The following is a 19461-nucleotide window of genomic DNA, read 5'->3' as shown; positions in this document are numbered from 1 at the left end:
TTAAAGACAATGCATCGGATGGCTCAGACTTGACAGCGATCAGTTGATCGACTTAAGCACTGACAGTACACACAGAAACATATACGAGACAAGACCTCATCCAATTCTGGATCTCTTACCAGAAAGCCTTTCTCCAGCTGGCAACAAAGGCCATGATGAGCCCTTTGCCTTTTGCAACAGCAAATCTTTGCTAAAGTGCCTTTTCCTCCCTCTCCTACTTGAATAGTAAATACCATTCAAAACTGCAGCCTGAGTCTGGTATGATGCTCTGCCTAACAACCTCCATATCCCCCAGAATAGACAGCCTTTTTGCCATTCACCAGGGTCAGTCATCTCATTAAAGAAGTCTCTGTAATCTTAAAGCTGAAGTTCAGGTAAATGTTTAATTGTCCATCTCACAGTAAAATTTAAATGTCTGACTCTGCAAATCCATTAAAATAATTGTGATTAAAACAACTATGACTAATGAATTGTGATTTTTTTGCAAAATGTAGTATGTAAAATCTTTGTTATGTTGCTTAAATCTCCATTTTAATAATGCAAATTAATATACAGACAATGATGTATGTACAATAACATGCATATAGTTCTAATCTATTCTCTTAACATAATATAACTGTATCATAATATGGTTGGTTTCTATTAATATCAGAGGCCATGCTTAATATTCAGCACTGTTTTAAATAGTTTGAATCGGGGGGTCCCTGCTCCATGTCTCTATTGCCTAAGGGGTCCTTGGCCTGAAAAACATTGAAGACCTCTGGTCTAGTGTTTTCTGCTCATTTTGGTGCAGTGTGTGCTTTGAAGGTACACTGTGACTTAGACAAATCTCCTTTTGAAAAACCTTGACCGTTATCACATGACTCAATTTCACCCTAGTGAAGACTGCTGACGTACGTAATTACCATTCTGGGAATTAGCCATGCGTTTGCACTTGAACGTAGAGTTGATCTATGCTAACACACACACATACACAAGTGTCAGGACAAGAGACAAAAATACGGACAAAAGAAACAACTTAAAGAGTGGCTAATGAAAGCTCATCAACAGACGGAGAAAGCATTGAAGCACAATGTGTGTTTGGTCTTGAATGGTTGGGTTTTTCAATGGCAACCAAAGACTCTGTGGACAAGGATGATATTTACCCTTCCCCCTGAAGCCCGCACTGATGCAATGTTTATGGAACATTCTGGAACCTTGTGCTTTCTGTGGGTTCTCTGAGATAATTAAACACTAAATCAATAAACCTGCACATAGAAATCGTTTGGCTCTGCTGTGTTTCATTACAGTGACCTTGTGGATTATTTACCCCAATAATTCTAGAGACACACATACCACCATGAAGCTTTGATTTGCTGTTTAATTAAGTAACAAAAAGTTTTTATATTTAATGTCAAATTCATTAAAACAGGGTTTCTCAAACATTGGTTAGTGAGGAAAATGCAGGGGTTAGTAAGAGATTAATGAGGTTGCATACCAAAACATTTTCATCGTTAACCAAATTTTAAAAACATTGACGGATATTTCCAAATGTTGTTACTAAGGAAATTAAAACAGAATTAGCAAACAAAATAACTTTATTAAAACTTTTTTTGTTGTACATTTTACAACTGTGACAGATAATGATTATTTATAGGGCAATCACTGATCGGGATTGAAATACCAATGGTGAATAAAATATAATTAATTATTATTAAAGGTGTAGCTGGTGGTTGTAAAGAAACATCACAGGATACAAAAATATTTTTTTGGTGTTTTATTCTGACTGTTGTTTTATAAAAAGGACAGCAGTTTATGGGGCCATATTGAAAAAGGGAATTCAAAAAAATATATAAACTGTTAAGAACAATGTTCCAAATGAGAACAAAAATGATTCAATTAATTTCAGCACAATGAAAAATCAGTAGAAAGAAATATGGTATAATGAAATACGGTAGAGGATAATGTCAAAAGAAAATACAAACAGGGCATTAGTCTACAAACATGCCTCATCATACTTCACCTTAATGCATTCTTATATCATTCACAGCATTTTATACATTCAAGTACTTGCTTAAATACTTTGCTATTAATGCTATTATAGTATTTTATGCATTCAACACATACTCTTGTTCACAGTATTTTATGGATTCAACACATGCTCTGACTCACAGTATTTTATGCATTTAACACATGCTTAAATCACTCAAAGTCCACATCCAATTTATGACTAGAGTTAAATTACATGAAATTTCTCCAATGGCTACATAGGAAAAGAACAATAGATGTAACAAAGGTTCATGAAATCATAATAATAAGAAAAATGAAGTATATTTTAAGTTTATATTTTAAAAGGTTAACCTTACTTAAAATGTTAGGGGGTACTTCAGCGCAAAAACCTCCATCTTAATTACCAACCACCCTTTTTTACATTTTAACAAGTCACTAAATGTAAAGTGTTGTTCCTTGAGTATTTGAATTAAGTCATTGTATCCTAAAGTATAGAGTGATTGCGTCTTATTTACAAAACTCAGAGAGGGGTGCCAAAAGAAAGCTGTGAAACTAGTTGTTTTCACCTGTACAGGCTTTAATACAGTGAAGAGGAGTACATATTTTATTAACTGTACCCCCCAACTCCAAAAACTAAAACTTACCATCAGTAGAATAAAAATGTCATGTTAGTGGGACAAATGCAACTTCTGAATCATGTGGCCGACAAAAGGGTCAAATATTTTAACTGACACAATATGGCCGATCCTACCCATGTTGATTTAATGTGTGATCATGTTGAGGAATCATGATTTCTGTGTGGAAAAATTTGTCAAATACGTGTCCATCTATTTTCATTAAATAAGACCTAGTGTTTTATTATATTTAGTGTCATAAGACAGACAACACAAGCATAGCTATCAAAACATAGGCCCACTGTTTGCCAGTACCTGTGAAGGGCTTGCAAAAGACAGAAAAGCAGGAAAACAAAAACCTTGAAATGAAAGTCTTTCTGGAAGACTTTGTTCCATATGTATGGCTGTCAGGGAGGAGAGTGTAGAGTTTTACATGCTGTTTGTTTCAGAGTGGTAGGGAGGCATAGAAACAGAGAGCCGACAGCGAGGAATCTCTTCAGCTGCTAGGATAAAGAGAGCCTTTGATAACACCAGCATACACAGTACCGGCTACGCTAACTATGGTAAGTCACAAGACACACAGGGACAATCCTGTCATGCTGTAGATATCGTCCAACACTATCTCTATAGAAATGTTGGTAATGTGGTCTAGTGCTGTTAAATGGGCCTGTCTATATGAGGATGTCTCTCTAATTTCTGTCTTAGTGTGCAGGGCATCTCCCCATTTATGTCCTTGTCAATGTTTGCCTTAATGAGAGGGTTAATCACTGTATCAGATCATCCAGCTCAGTGTCACGATTCCCTTGTTGTCTGCCCTGGGTCTCACTTGTCTTTGTCAGAAACTACACTTCCCATGATCCTCGGCCCTCATCACTGCCAGCCCTGTGTCATTGTGCTCACCTGATTGTAGTTTGTCTTCATCATGTCTCCAGTGTATATAAACCCTGTTTGTTCTCCATTCCCTTGTCGATCGTCGATGTATATGGAAGCTTGTTTCCGTGGTCTTTAATGTTCATCCTGCCAGTTTTACCTTTGTATGTTTTTTCGTGTTTTTGTTGTGTTTCCCCATTGCGGGTGTTTCCTTTGTTTTGTTTTGTCTCTTTAGTTGTCCAATAAAGCCTACCCTGCATTTAGATCCTCGCCCCTCGTCTGCCTTCCTGTTCATCATAACAGAACGATCGACCAACAATGGATCTAGCAGGTTTCCTCACTGAGCTGACACAGGCGGACTTGTCTGTCCGGGAGTTCTCCCATTTCTTCGCCAGCGTGGCCAGTTACACCGGCTGGGATGACCACACGTTGAAGGTGGCGTACCGGTTCTGTGTTCCCAAACACCGGTGGTGGGAACTCCTGGAGACTGGAGACTGCACCTGGCGGGAGTACGTGGGACTCATCTTGGAGGAGTTCGCTGCCGGGGAACCACCTCTCCAGATCCCAGCTCCCGCCTCTGGGCTTTCCTCGCCAGCCACGGTGAGTGAGCCAACCCCCACGCCTGCCGTGGTCAATGAACCAGCGCTGCTAACTTCATCCGCCCGGAGGAGGAGGAGAAGAAAGGCCTCTGCTCTCCAGCCTCCGCTAACCACGGCCAACCAGCCAATGCCTGTAGCCTCCGATGTCAGTGAGCCAGCGCCTGTAGCCTCCGATGTCAGTGAGCCAGCGCCTGTAGCCTCCGATGTCAGTGAGCCAGCGCCTGTAGCCTCCGATGTCAGTGAGCCAGCGCCTGTAGCCTCCGATGTCAGTGAGCCAGCGCCTGTAGCCTCCGATGTCCCTGAGCCAGCGCCTGTAGCCTCCGATGTCCCTGAGCCAGCGCCTGTGGCCTCGACCGTCCCTGAGCCAGCACCTGTAGCCTCGACCGTCCAAGAGCCAGTACCCCCCAAGCTTCCCAGAGCTCCGCCTCCTGAGCTTCCCAGAGCTCCGCCTCCCGAGCTTCCCAGAGCTCCGCCTTTCGAGCTTTCCAGAGCTCCGCCTTCCGAGCCTCCCGAGCTTTCCAGAGCTCCGCCTCCCGAGCTTTCCAGAGCTCCGCCTTTCGAGCTTCCTAGAGCTCCACCTTCCGAGCCTCCCGAGCTTTCCAGAGCTCCGCCCCAGAGCCTCCTGCGGCTCCGCCCCCTGAGCCTCCCGTGGCTCCGCCTCTCAAGCCTCTCGAGCCTTCCAGGGCTCCGCCTCTCGAGCCTTCCAGGGCTTCGTTTCTGGAGCATCCTACGGCTCCACCTCCAGAACCTTCCAGACCTCCGCCTCTAGAGCCTCCTACGGTGCCACCTCCATCGGCTCCGCCTCTAGAGCATCCTACGGTGCCACCTCCATCGGCTCCGCCTCCAGAGCCTTCCAGACCTCCGCCTCTAGAGCCTCCTACGGCGCCACCTCCATCGGCTCCGCCTCTAGAGCCTCCTACGGTGCCACCTCCATTGGCTCCGCTTCCAGAGCCTTCCAGGTCTCCGCCTCTAGAGCCTCCTACGGCGCCTACTTCCACGCCTCCACCTGCAACGGCTCCACCTCCCACGGTTCGGCCTCCTGAACCTGTCCTTGCCCTGTGGCTGCCTTCCAGGCCACCTGAACCTGTCCTTGCCCTGTGGCCAGCTCCCAGGCCTCCTGAACCTGTCCCCGTCCTAGGGCCACCTCCCAGGCTTCCTGTCCCTGTCCTGTGGTCGCCTCCCAGGCCTCCTGAACCTGTCCCCATCCTGTGGCCGCCTCCCAGGCCTCCTGAACCTACCCTCGTGCCTCCTTGGACTGCCTGTCTGCCCCCCGTGCCTCCTTGGACTGCCTGTCTGCCCCCCGTGCCTCCTTGGACTGCCTGTCTGCCCCCCGTACCTCCTTGGACTGCCTGTCTGCCCCCCGTACCTCCTTGGACTGCCTGTCTGCTCTCTGTGTCTCCTTGGATGGCCTGTCTGCTCTCTGTGCCCCCTTGGACTGCCTGTCTTGTGCCACTTTGGTCTGTCTGTTTGCCCCTTGTGCTCCCTTGGTCTGTCTGTTTGCCCCTTGTGCTCCCTTGGTCTGTCTGTTTGCCCCTTGTGCTTCCTTGGTCTGTCTGTTTGCCCCTTGTCCCCTCTTTGGCCTGCCCCCCTCTCACTCCTTGGACGATTTTCGTTTTTTTTTTTTTGGGGTATTCCCTTTTTTTGTTTTTTTTTTGTTTTGTTTTTGAGGAGCGTCTGGAAGCCAGCTCCTTTGAGGGGGTTATGTCACGATTCCCTTGTTGTCTGCCCTGGGTCTCACTTGTCTTTGTCAGAAACTACACTTCCCATGATCCTCGGCCCTCATCACTGCCAGCCCTGTGTCATTGTGCTCACCTGATTGTAGTTTGTCTTCATCATGTCTCCAGTGTATATAAACCCTGTTTGTTCTCCATTCCCTTGTCGATCGTCGATCGTCGATGTATATGGATGCTTGTTTCCGTGGTCTTTAATGTTCATCCTGCCAGTTTTACCTTTGTATGTTTTTTCGTGTTTTTGTTGTGTTTCCCCATTGCGGGTGTTTCCTTTGTTTTTGTTTTGTCTCTTTAGTTGTCCAATAAAGCCTACCCTGCATTTAGATCCTCGCCCCTCGTCTGCCTTCCTGTTCATCATAACACTCAGACAGTAATGGCTTAAAGGTGCACTCAGTAACTTTTTGCTCATGTCATCTTGGACTTACAGTGACATCTAGTGGTGTGGATGCTGCATCATTTAAAATAAATAGTTTTCAGTTACAGGTGCTGTTGTAGAAATTCACTTTTCACAATCATCCATGATTCATTTAATCCATGAGTTAAAGTGTACAATAACAAGATGGTTACTGAGATTAAGTGAGTTGTATTCAGCTGGTTATGTGTTTCTAAAATGGCAGCCCCATGAGGGCCCGCTGCTGCTTTTAAAAGGTATCTGATATGACTAGAGTCCTCATCTCATGTGAGTGGGCATGATTATATATATATATATATATATATATCAAAATTACAATTTATTTATTTAGGAGCAAAACCTTTTAATAGGGAAAAATGACTGAGTACACCTTTCATTTTCAATACTTTTAATGTTTGTAACATAAAATAAGATTGTGATGTTTGACTGTTTGAGTAGCTGTTTCATTATGACAACTGCTTGAGCCCAGCCTAATGTAATTACACCGATTTGATCATACGATTGATGATCACATGTGTGTATTTTTTGTATATATAACTGAAGTGCCTTATTATATTGTGGATGTTCCAATGTGGATACTGGATATGCACATTACAGAAAGCTCAATTCCATTTTCAAACTAGATTTTGGTAGCATTTGTGAGATAATAGAAATTTAACTGAGTGTGTAAAATAGGCACAAATTATAATTTCATATCAATCGCAGCCCTCAGAATCGAATCGAATAAAATGGTAGCATGTAGGTTAGAGCTTTAATCGGGCCTTAAAAGTTAGGCACGACAAGGCCCGAGCCCGACGGAATTCGGCCCGAGCCCGACAAGTACAATTTGATTGACAGCTTTTTAAAAGCCCGAACCCGTTTACAGCCCGACATTATTCAAATGTGCGCACGCACACAGCTCTTTTGCCTTTTGTCAAGTCAAGTCAAGAATGAGTCATTTCATTTATACATTTTTAACATCATTTATTTATGACTAAGGTATAGGGAATTTGGAAGGAACAAAGAAATAAAATAAGTCCTCTGTAACATCTCAGGCTCAGCATATGCCTAGGCATACACATAGCCTATAAATAAGCCTACGAGCCTATAAAAATGAGTCTTTCTTAACAAATTAAATCAAGATAAATTCTGAACTAAGATTTGTACTTGGCAATAACGAAATAAAACGAAAAGTTTCATAAAATTGAGATTATGCCTAAGACAAACGCAAGCAGGACTTGCTTGAGGCCGCCTCTCTCCACAATCACCAATACTGAATATAAAAAGGCCAGCGCGCCAATAAAGCGTCTTTATAGGAGACTTTCTTAACAAATTAAATTAAGATCAATTCTAAATTAAGATGCGTGTTTGGCAATAACAAAATTAAGATAAAGATGCAGGATTTGCTTCGTCACTTCTCTCCACGATCCATGGCCACAAAAAAATGCGACGGTGAACAGCAGCTGAAATTTAATAAAAGAATAATGCCAACATTAGCCTGTAGCCTATACTCTGCTGTATGTATACATTATGCATTTAAGACTAAATTAATATTTAGTTATAATTTGAAAAACCTTTACTCACCAAGATTAGGCTACATGTTTTTGTGGAGGAAAATTATTGAATCCACTGTAGATGGCTTCAGCGCGGTCCTGCGCTCACTGATGAGTAGCGTCCAGCAGCACTGAACACCCTTTCACTGCTGCTGCTACTGGCCGGGATGCATAGTACTGATCTGGCTAATTTTGCAAGTTTTGGGTAGGATGGATTGTTGGCCTTCCACCAGCCAAGAACATCCATTTCATTTCCCATGACAGCAGCCATTTCAATGTAGCGAGTGACCTCGTCATCTTCCCAGTCAGCTTGCCTTACATTTTCCCACTCCATAAAATTCACCCTTTTTGCGGGAGGACTGTCACTGGGTTCGACTCGGAGAGCTCTGGTTCTCGAATCTCCACATCTGGTGCACCTGCAGCCATGGCTTGCAGAAGAGTGCGGACATGAGCATGTACGGCATTCCTGTCTGAATGTGATAACATTCTCAGCTGATTACATTTTGGCCAGAGGAATGTTGCGATCTTGTGGAGGTCCTGTATGATCACTTTACGCGTGAGCCAGTCTTCGATGCCGTTTACGCACGACAGCTTGCTGAGGGAGTCCAGGACATTGGGCTCACAGTGGCGTTTCAGTTTCTCACTCCAGAGACACACACTATTAAGTGTTGGATACTTGTCTCCCTCAAGTTCCCGCTGTGCTTCATAGAACGGCTTCAGAAAGTTTATCAAAAGTCCAGTGTGTCTGGTGCTATTTTCTCAATCGTGCGCTCTCTCCTCGCGCCTCCAGCTTTCATGGAGCTCATGATAAATGGCCTGTATAGAAGTCAGTGTGAGGTACACCGTACTGAACCGAGTGTCTCCCATTTGCAGCAATGTTGTTGACAGTTGTGCAGCCAACCCCGACTGTTTAACGTACCTCACTAATGATTTAGCAGCTGAAATGGTATCTCCTATGTCCGGAGCACCGTCGGATTTGGATAACTCGGCAATGTCGAGTCCATGGCACAGTACCGTATTGATGAGATGGTCAATGCAGTCCAATCTCTGGTATGGCCGCAGAGCTAATTTAATGTTTGCCCCCTCATTGGTCACCCATACAATTTTGCTGAGAGAGGAAGCGTCAAGGCCAAACTTTGTCACCAGTAGTTTCAGTATCTCCCGTCTGATATTTTCTCCCGTCTTTGCCTCTTCCAAAGGGAACATTGTAGTTGTCAGGGTTTTATTCACCAGTTCCATATCCTCATTTATGAAATGGCATGTGATTGTCAAATAACTAATCTTCCGATAATCCTCTGTCCACATGTCCGTGGTCATTGCGACTGTGCCATCATTTAACAAAGTCTTAAGTTTCTGTACTAAAGCTTCCCTCTTTTCTTCTGCCATGTTAGTGCACCTCTTCGCAACTGTCACATGGCTGGGAATAACAGAATTTACGGGAACCCTCCCATACGCAGGCCCCCGACATTAATTAGTTCTTGCGCCAGCTCTTCAAACCCCTTGCCATTTACGATATTAAAAGGCCTAATGTCTTTACAGCAAAAGCTGACACACTTCTCCGTCACCGTTTGTTGCACTGGCAGGTGTTGGCAGGTGTTGAACAGCTTCGATCAACATGCCTTTTCAGCGACGAATTCCCTGTCGTTTTGCTGTCGTACTTTAACAGAATGTTGCATCTTTTGCATTTCACATATCCCACTGTCTCATTGTTCTCATTATGCACAAAGTCAAAATTTTTCCACACCTCAGACTTTGCTTTCTTTGTCTGTGCAACCAAAACATAATCGCCAGAGGCCAACCTCCGTTTCACCTCCTCAGCATCCATTTTCGCGCTAATCGAAACGCATCACCTGACCATTCATTTACCGCGCAATCCGGAGCGCAAGCCCGAGCCTGGCCCGAGCCCACGTAAAATGATCGAAATTCAGACCGAACCCAACCGAACCCGACCGAACCCGTCGGGTCCCGTCGGGTTCGGGCAAAGATCTTCAGCTCTAATGTAGGTTGCATATTTCTGAAGGGTCCTGTGCCAGCCAAGAAACTGCCATTGAGATGAATGGGAATGCAAATGCATAGCTTTCTCCAGGTATAATCGACCTCCTTAAAGGGGTAGTTTCTCTCATCATTTACTCACCCTCATGCCATGCCAGATGTATATGACTTTCATTCTTCAGCAGAACACAAATGAAGATCTTTAGAACGAAGATTTTCATTTTTGGATAAACTAACCCTTTAATCATACAGCAGTCCATCGTACCTTCTGTAGAGAGTTTGACATACAAATCTCTTCTCTCTTTATCCCTCCTGTCCTCTCCTCTCATCACTCCCTATTCTTTCTCCATTAGAGTGCTGATTTTCCATATGTGCATAACTGTCACACATCTCTCTGGTTGGCACCAACACCACATCATATTGTACCACATCCTGCTGATGCAGCAGAGATTAAGAGACAGACATGTTTAATGTTCATGCTCCTTTCCTGATGAAAATGTATACACGCAAGATCAATTAATTTTCACCAAACCACACTCTTTCACACACTTGGCATAGCATTTATTCATTCTCCTATACAAGCTGACAGTCTTTTTGTGCACATTCAGAGAATGTAGCGCTCAGCATAAATGTGGGAACCAATTTTACCACCGATGCAGTTTAGTGTTCAAAGGGAGCCATTCTCTGTGTGAAAAGCTCCCTCCCAATGACTGTAATTGGAGAATTTACACATTCTGACCTCCTGTGGTATCCTTGAGGAGTTATGATAGCTCAGCCAAACACTAGGTTACACCCCATTCAGAGGAACATAAAGTACATTTAAGGTATTGTAGCAGTTTTAATTTAGCTATTTATAGCCACAGTTGCATTTTAACCTGCCCTTGTGATTCAATGTGACAGCTCAGAGAAGAGGAAAATGAGAGGTTTTGTTTTCATGTATTAGATTGTCAGGCCTTATAAAGAAAGATAAGCTCCGAGCTACAGTAACATGGGACCAGGACCTCAAATGTGCTTTTGATGAAGACAAATAGCGGAAAGGCTCATTTAACCATTAGCATATAAAATAAGGCTAAATTCATTTCTAAGAGTGCAATGCAGAGAAATATACATATTCAGCATGAAACTGATAAATATTCAAAATTGCCCCAAAGTCTGTTTGTGATTGGTTTATTATACTGTACAGTGTGTACAGTACATATTCTCATAATTCTTGAAAAGAAACAAACATCTAATGCATTGAAGCAATTCTGATGCTGAAAGACTGAAATACAAACCATAATATTTTTTTAAAAATCACAGAAAACTGTGTGTAATGTATAACATCGTATAAATTAATTTTTCTAAGGCAGCCTTTGTTAATCAGTTAAGAATCTAAGCAGAAAATACGATCCTGAGCAACAAATCTGTTTAAAGTTGAATGCTTGCAGACTTTTTTATTTCAGATAAAAACACTATTAAGAATGTTTCAGAAAGTATTATTATTTTTCTCTCATAGTGTTTTGGTTGATGACATTTTAGATGATTGAGCTCAAAGTTTTATTAAGAAGCAAAACAAATAGAAATGAGATGTGAACTCCAAATGATTAAACAAAAACTTTTAGGAAAAAGTATGTGAACCCTTGGATTTACCTGGATTTCTGTATAAATCGGTCATAAACTCTGACCTGGTCTTCAGTTGAGTCACAATACTGATTATTAGTATTACAAATGAAACAATTTTACTACAACCTTAAAACCTAATTAACTGAAGTTACTCATATATTTGTTATGCAGATATATTTGTTATATTTGTTTAGTGCAATATTATAATTTTTTCTGTTGTTTTTGTGTTATGTGTTTGGGATAATAACCACAAACTTAATGCTCTTTCTTTCTTCTTTGTCTTTCTTCTGCTCTAACTTATGTACTAACCCAGCTACAATTAGAACTTGCAATCCTGCAGATATTATTGGCTTTTGTATGACAAATTGCTCATGTTCCTTATTTTGTAGGTTGCATTGGATAAAAGCGTCTGCTAAATGACTAAATGTAAATGTAAATAATGGTATCTGTATACAAAAAGTAAAACCAAATGAATATTTTTTGGTGACTTCAGTACATATGTAAGGGATAATGCACAATCAACCAGTTGTTATCCCAAAATAAACCCGAAAGTGTGATCATAGACCCCGATTCATAGTGGATGGGTCTTGTACGACCCTGTAGGAGTTTATTTGCAATAATGACCAGCCAAATGTACATTAACCCATTAATTATACAGTTATCTACCAAATTATGTCCATAAATAAATGGACATGTAATACTGATTTGCATTTAAATTGTGTTATTACGTGAGATTACAGACGCGGCGTCAGCCGATTTTGCCAGGGCTTCAGCCCCGAATGTATTTTGAAATGTTGACTGACAAATATGAAACCGGACAATAGACTATGTAAACCCCCGTAATCATAAGTTGCCTTATTTCATTGTGCTTTGGCTTTGCACATACTGCATACAGCCTGTAAAAATAGACATAGGTCTTAAAAATAATCTAGCCTATAGAATAAGTTTCTTTGCTGTCGGTAGCCTATGGGCTATTCCGTTTCTTCCTCTCTGTTGAATATGCAGCAGGTTGGGGAGGAGCTAGCACAGTCGTTGACATCAACTAACGTTACTTATTGGCGAGTTAACAGCAGTTAGCAGGAAAGACAGCAAAAATGTAGCAAATGTGGCTATGGGTATTTTTCCAAAAGAAGTCAGTGGGTAGCCAGGAACACTAGTTTTATCACAATGAACTTGTAACGAGAGCCAGCAGGTAGATAGCTGTGCAGTGTGTAAACCTCACTGTCCTGACGTCAAGACGTGCACTAGCAACTGACACTATAGGCTGTAGTCTTTAGCCTCCTTGTTAGCGCATACACCTCTCACGCCGGAGACGTTGGTTCGAGTCCCGTTCGGAGTGTACTTTTCTTGTTTATCAGGTGTTTTTTTCTCTAAGGATAACCAATAAGCATTAACATAAAATGTATGTGTGACTTGTTTTGGGACGTTAGTTTGTAGTAAATATACACTTTGATTTGATTAAATGGTTTTGTAGAGAGTAGCAAAGATGAGCTACAGACTGAGAAGCCAGCAGCAGCAGCTGTGCCAGAATTAGGCATGGAAACCGGTAACAATTAATCAGTCACTTTACTTTAGAGAAAGTTAACAGTGAAACATTGTTTAATAAGTTATGTGCTGTATCTGTTCTTTTGCATCACAGATGATTCAGGGAGGAGAGAGAATGAGTTAGTCGAGGATAGTACTAGAGTGGAAGATTTAGGAACTGTAGAAACAGGCCCAGCCAGAGCAAAACTCTGCAAAACCCTCTCACCAGCTTTGGACTACAGAGAAGTGGTTGAAGTAGTGTGAAAATAAAATTGTCTGGGCTAAGCCCCGGATGTCCTTCAATGCTGGAAACGGCTCTGTGTGAGAATAAACACGGAGTCTTCAGTCAGAAATATCAGGCTGCTGGATGGCGTGATTGACCGATCAGAATAAACTATTACAGAGTGCCATGTTGCCCAACCCTAAGTGTGAGCAAAGTGTCCAAATTTACTGTACAGACAGAATTGAAATCACTAATTGTTGCAGCAACAACATTTCTCAGACAGTAATGTGCAAACAATCTCTGTAAACACACAGAGCATATTCATTTAATGCAGGCAATTTGTTTGGAATTTGGTTTCAGTACTTGTCCAGAGTTTGTGGCATGTGAAATGCCAACAGAGGGGGATTTTCATGGTAGTAACCATGAACCAGTCCTTTGCACTGGCACCGTGTTTGCTGACTACACTAACTCTGTCACTGTGGACCAGATGGCAACACATGTTTGCAGAATACCGCAATCATGTTGCTTGGTCACAGTGACCATGGAGACATGCAGACCACCAGCTGGTAATCAACCAGATGCCCAATCACATCATGGAATATTAGTGAGATGTTGGGAATTTCTGTAGCGCTTGGGTAATTAAAACTTTTTTGTTTAGCAAATAGTGTATTGACACATTCGATTCAGCTTGTGCTCCCTGCATTTAGTGAATGAGTGAAGTAGTTAACTATATCCAAACTGTTTGTTGGATTTCCTGTGGCCTTTGTCTTCATTAACATGGTCATATGAGATTTGTACGGCTCACCAGAGATTCTCACTCAAGACTTTGCAGGCCATCTCTCAATCCATCATCTCTGTGCACACCTGTTCGTTTTTCCTCCATGTTCATGATAAATCTTGCTGTCACTCTCGTTCACTGCTGCTAATCCATCCGTCTCTCTCTTCCTGCTCTCTTGCCCATGGGTCAGGTCTAAGAGTTTGGAGTTAATGATTGTTAGCTGATGCCCTTTGCAGATCAGCAGAATTCTGGCCATCTGCCCATTACTGCTCTTTACCCCCTTTAATGTCAGGAAGCAATGCACTCCAGAAGCAACTGCTGTGACAGCCAAACCCCTCTGAGCCAAAATGTCTGCCAAAGCTCTGAGGCCCTTGGTAGAATTTGCTTCAGTAAACAATCCAAGTCCAGATTACTCTATGCAAACTCCAAACTTTGAGATGCACAAAACTGATCTAAGCCCATTGGAGGTGGTTTTGTTTTCATTTGGCTGTGGAGAAGGGACAACCTTGGCAGAGGCACAGGGCTAGCATTATAAATCATATTCTTTGTGGTCAGAGATGAAGAGGGACTCAGATGTTCCAAAAATGCACAGTTTGTCACCACAGCTTTTTGAAACAGGAACGAAGAAATCTGAGATGACAAGGTAGCCTGGGTTTTGCTTGCCAATTTTGCGTTAGCACCTGATGGCTTAATGCCATGTGCATCAACTATTAGAAAGCTGTATCATAAAAGCAAAGCCATTAATGAGGAAGAGCTGAAGTGTATGGGTCAAGTTTTGCCTAAATTGTGGGGACATTTGGTGAAACCTGAAATCACCTACATTGTGAATGCCAGCGGTCCCCATGAGGAAACCAGCATCAGTATAAAACTCAGTATAAAAACAATAGAATTATGTGGAAAGTCCTCAGCATGGTAGAAAAGAAAACGTTTGTGTCACTTGCATAGTGCAGTCCAACGTGAGTTTGGAAACACATAATTGCTCCTTCCAATTTTGTACACGCGAGATGACACATATGCTGCGCTGATTAAAAGATATTAATTCAAAGAAGACTGTTTTCTGCTCAGGCATCTTTTAACTGAGATGGCAGTGAACTCATCTAAGCCAAATGTCCTTCCTTTTTACTCTCCCCATTCCAACCAAATCTACTGCCAAGAATAGACATAAAACAGCCCTCTCATTTACACAGCTATATTTACATCCTGTAGGCAGGTCCACATTACAATGCATGATGTGATTCCACCTCCTCAAAATGAAAATGTTTTAAGTTATGCATAAATATTCGGAAGCCACTTGTAAAATCAGAAAGTATTTATAAATCCACTTGTCCATAACCCTGCCTTTCTCTACTACTTTCCATCAAATCTCTGTCACCTTCCAGACAACTCTTCTATATGACAATATACAATATACTATATATAAAGTATATATCAAAATATATAGTATATATTTATATTATTTTATTTTTTAAATCATATCGCAATATATATTGTACATATTATATATATATATATATATATATATATATATATATATATATATAACAGCATGGTTGAAGTTACATCATATACATTTTAATTTATATATATTTGTATAATAACAAAATTCAGATAAAGGAACTAATTTCTGTTCTTGGTTAAATGTTTTTATATACTGTATATTTTGGACAATATTTATATTTTTATCAAACAGAATAAACATAATATTTAACATTTAATACTTTCTATTTACTTTTTAAAATATACAAACAAAATTGATTCATTTTGCTAAATACTTTACTAAAAAATATAAAAAAAAATACATTAATATACATATTGTATATTTTCCCATATTTTGGCCATTATTGTGTATTTTATTAAATATAAAAACACAAAAAATAGCCTATGTTTTTTAATGTATGGTTTTTCTCACCTTTCCACTGTTCACCTCCTGTCTATCATCCTTGCTTTGCCATCCCTGCTCTTTTTCAAATCACACACTAACCATAATAACATGTAGAAGTCAATAGCACGGTGACTTCCGGTTATGGCATGAATGTGAGAAGTCGTAAATCCAAACCCTCTTGCATTGGTTTCAAATTAATCCTAATTAAAACCCACTCACAAGTACGACTAGATTCTGTTGACATAACAAAATTCTCAAAAATGCAGTCAAAACAAAAAAATAATTCAAAGGAAATTGGACAAAAAGTGCAAAATACGCCGTCGGGCCCTGGCAGCGTGAACGACCACATGACAGGAGAGGAAGATGGCGGTGGTGAGCCCATCGATAGAAATACGAACAATTATAAGATAATGATTGCTTTAAAAGCAAAAGAAAAGTCCTATTGGCGGTAACCAAGGTAACTAAAATGATAGCTGATGAACGCATCTCCAGGGCAGAAGACAAGATTGTTCAACCGAAAACTCAAGCCAGTACTCTGAAATTTCACCCAGGTGAAATCATTAACAGACAAGGTAGATGACCTTGAATGCCGAAGCCGCAGAAATAATCTCTGATTAACTGGCCTTCTAGAAAAGGAAGAAGGAATGAATGCAAGCTCTTTTCTAGAAAATTGGTTTCCAGATGTTTTGGGGATGGAATCATCCCAGACACCAATGATTATAGGCAGAGATTGCGTTGGACTGCTACTTCCCATAGAGGTAACAGAAGGGAAGATGGTAAAATGCATCGAGAACACTTATTATGAATTCCTCAACTTTAAGCAGAATGAATAGGTGCTTAAGGGAGCTAGGGCCAAGTTAACAATTGTGTACAAATATCAAAATTTTTCGATCCTGTCTTATCTACCGAAGTTCACTGAAAACAGAAAAGTTATGATGTGGTGTGCCAAAAGCTAGATGAGAAGGGAATCAACCGGCATAGAATCATCTTCCCAGCTCGTCTGCTTCTTACTCACGGTGATCGTACTGTGACACCTGACAGTCTGGAGGATGTTGAACGCTTCATTCAACAAATGGATAACGAGTAAAATGTTTTGTATAATCCGCTGATATTTTTTCATCATGCATGTATACACCGACTTAAGACCATAACTGGCACATGCTGATGAAAGGTCCCCTTTCTTTTCTTTTTATCCATAAAAAGCATTAGTTACATGACAGTTATGGGCACTTCAAAATCATGGAGAGGCTACATATCCACCTTTTTCACAGAATTACCCATTATGCTTAGCGCAAAATTACCCATTATGCTTAGACTTCCACTTTGCAAATTATTCACATTACCAAGCACTATAATATCACTAAAAACAATCAAAAATAGAAGAACATAGTCTGTTCTGCATATGGACATAGGTGAGAATAGGTGAGAACACAAACACACACATTAGCATGGTAAAACATTTTGGGAATCTAGAAATATGACTGGATGCTTTATTAAGATTAGAAAAAGAGGACATGTACATGAAAAGATGGTGTATGGTCATCATAGGTTCCATTTAAAAATCTTCCGATTTATGGCATTATTTCTGCATTAACAAGGGCCGCCTGGTTTGTTTGTGTAATTTCATACACCTGACATTCATTCCACATTAACACTCTAAAATACTGTTGTGTGATTTCTGAGTTAAGCCAGTGCTGACAACCGTTTAATTTGCCTGGGAAAGCTCATGGAGAAACGTCTATTAATTATAAGAATCAATCAGGGAGCTCTTGGCCAATTGGCCGTACCCAATCCAGACTGATTAGTGGATCGATCGATAGGTCCACAATGCTGCCTCCTTCAGACCCCATGAATCAGCACCTGTTTGAAAGCTGGAATTAAACATTAGAATGTTTTGTGAAGAAGAAAAATGTTGGAGTCTCCAGACACTGTGACTAACAGACTGTTCTTTGAACGATTGTGTAAATGACATAAGGAAGACATAAGTCCCCATATTTAAGACAAAGGATTTATTATACCAGATGGAAGCCTGTTGGCGGTACAGGAGGTTAACAGTGTGTGCTGCTTTAAATTTTGCAGCTTCTGAACTGATTTACCTCGCTCCCATGAGGCTTTGGGACTCTCTACCCTGCAGGATCTACAGCTACTATTTTAGTTTTTTTCATTCCAGATCACTTTAACAATGCCTCTAAATTCTTTGTCAACAAAGTAAATGAGTATTTAAGAATGAAAATTCATAATGAAAGTAATAAACAGTTTAAGTGGCATGGTAAAATACTTCAAATCTAGGATATTGTGAATAAATATTCTCATAACATTATGAGAATAAAGTTGTAATGTTTTGAAAATTAGTTTTTAAGAATAAAGATGTATTGTTAAGACAGTAAATCATCAAATTAGGAGATATAGTAGAAATATTTTGAGAAGAGGCCTGATTATCACAATATGAATAGGCCACTGTAGCAGCAGCTTCATCAATGCAAGAAACTGATATGAATTCTTAATTAACAGGATTTAACAAGGAAAGAAATCCTTGGACTTCAACACCAGTTATGTAGGAAATGAAGTGGAGGAGATGTTGAACATCATGAATGGAAAACATTATGATTTAATTCTCGTAAAACTTTTTTATTTTTATTTTAACGTGGCACTAAAACTGTGTGGTAAAAGTCAAAACTGGGATGACATTAAAATAATTCTAGTCACATGACATAAGCGGGGTTTTCCAGAAATTGTACACTCTAGTAACGTACTGTACATGTGTATTTTCACAGCATTTTAAATAGTTTTGATAAATTATTTCTAACTTTTTACTGCTTTTTTGAGGTGGTGTCTTCTTGATACACACACTATTCTCACACTATTGCTTTCCCCATCTTCAGCTACATAATCAGTTTCACAATTTGTAGTCATGAGATGGTTCATTACACTATGACACAAGTCCATAATTAGCAATAAGTTATACTGTAAAAAAGTCGATATGTGCAGTTATTAACTTAAAGAGTTATTTCTTCTTGATCTAGCCCTTAAAAATTACTTTTCTTAGTATAACTTTATGAAATCAGGTATTAAATAATATGTTTGACTTGAATAAAGCCAATTTAGATGTTACCACGTGAAGTAACTGTGACAAAACGTTATTTTACACTGTACCAGAAGCTCTGCTCTGTTGTTAATATAAGTCACTATTAAAGGGATGTTGTAGCAAACTATGCACCTGCCACTATGTTCACATATTTACAGTAGCATGGCCTTGAGTGCCTTATTGTTTTGATAAAACAGTTACCATATAATAAAAACTATTGAGAGCACTAATTTTCATAAATTTTTTTAATCAAATTTATTAATTGGCATTCTTCTGCTAAAATCTATAAACTCTTACATAGTCTAAGGTTAATCATTGGCTTCTATAGGTGCTGCACAGTGATGTACATACTGTACATAGTGACTATTCTCTTTCAGTGTTCTTGGTTTATATATATATATATATATATATATATATATATATATATATATATATATTTATGATAGGGAGGTTCTTTCAAGGCCATTATGCTTGGATAAGATTTAGTTCTATAATGTAGTTCCCGTGGAGAGTCCCAGGGTTAAGTGCCTTCCCCAACGGTCCAACAGCAATGGTCAAACAGAGGGCAGGGACATTAGAACAAGCACTCAATTTTGAGTTAAGTCAGCAAGATGGGAAGCCCTGCTGGG

The sequence above is a fragment of the Xyrauchen texanus genome, chromosome 17 (assembly GCF_025860055.1).
Source record: "Xyrauchen texanus isolate HMW12.3.18 chromosome 17, RBS_HiC_50CHRs, whole genome shotgun sequence".
NCBI classification, from domain to species: domain Eukaryota; kingdom Metazoa; phylum Chordata; class Actinopteri; order Cypriniformes; family Catostomidae; genus Xyrauchen; species Xyrauchen texanus.
The sequence above is the reverse complement of the archived record's forward strand: the minus strand, read 5'-3'. Positions refer to the sequence as shown.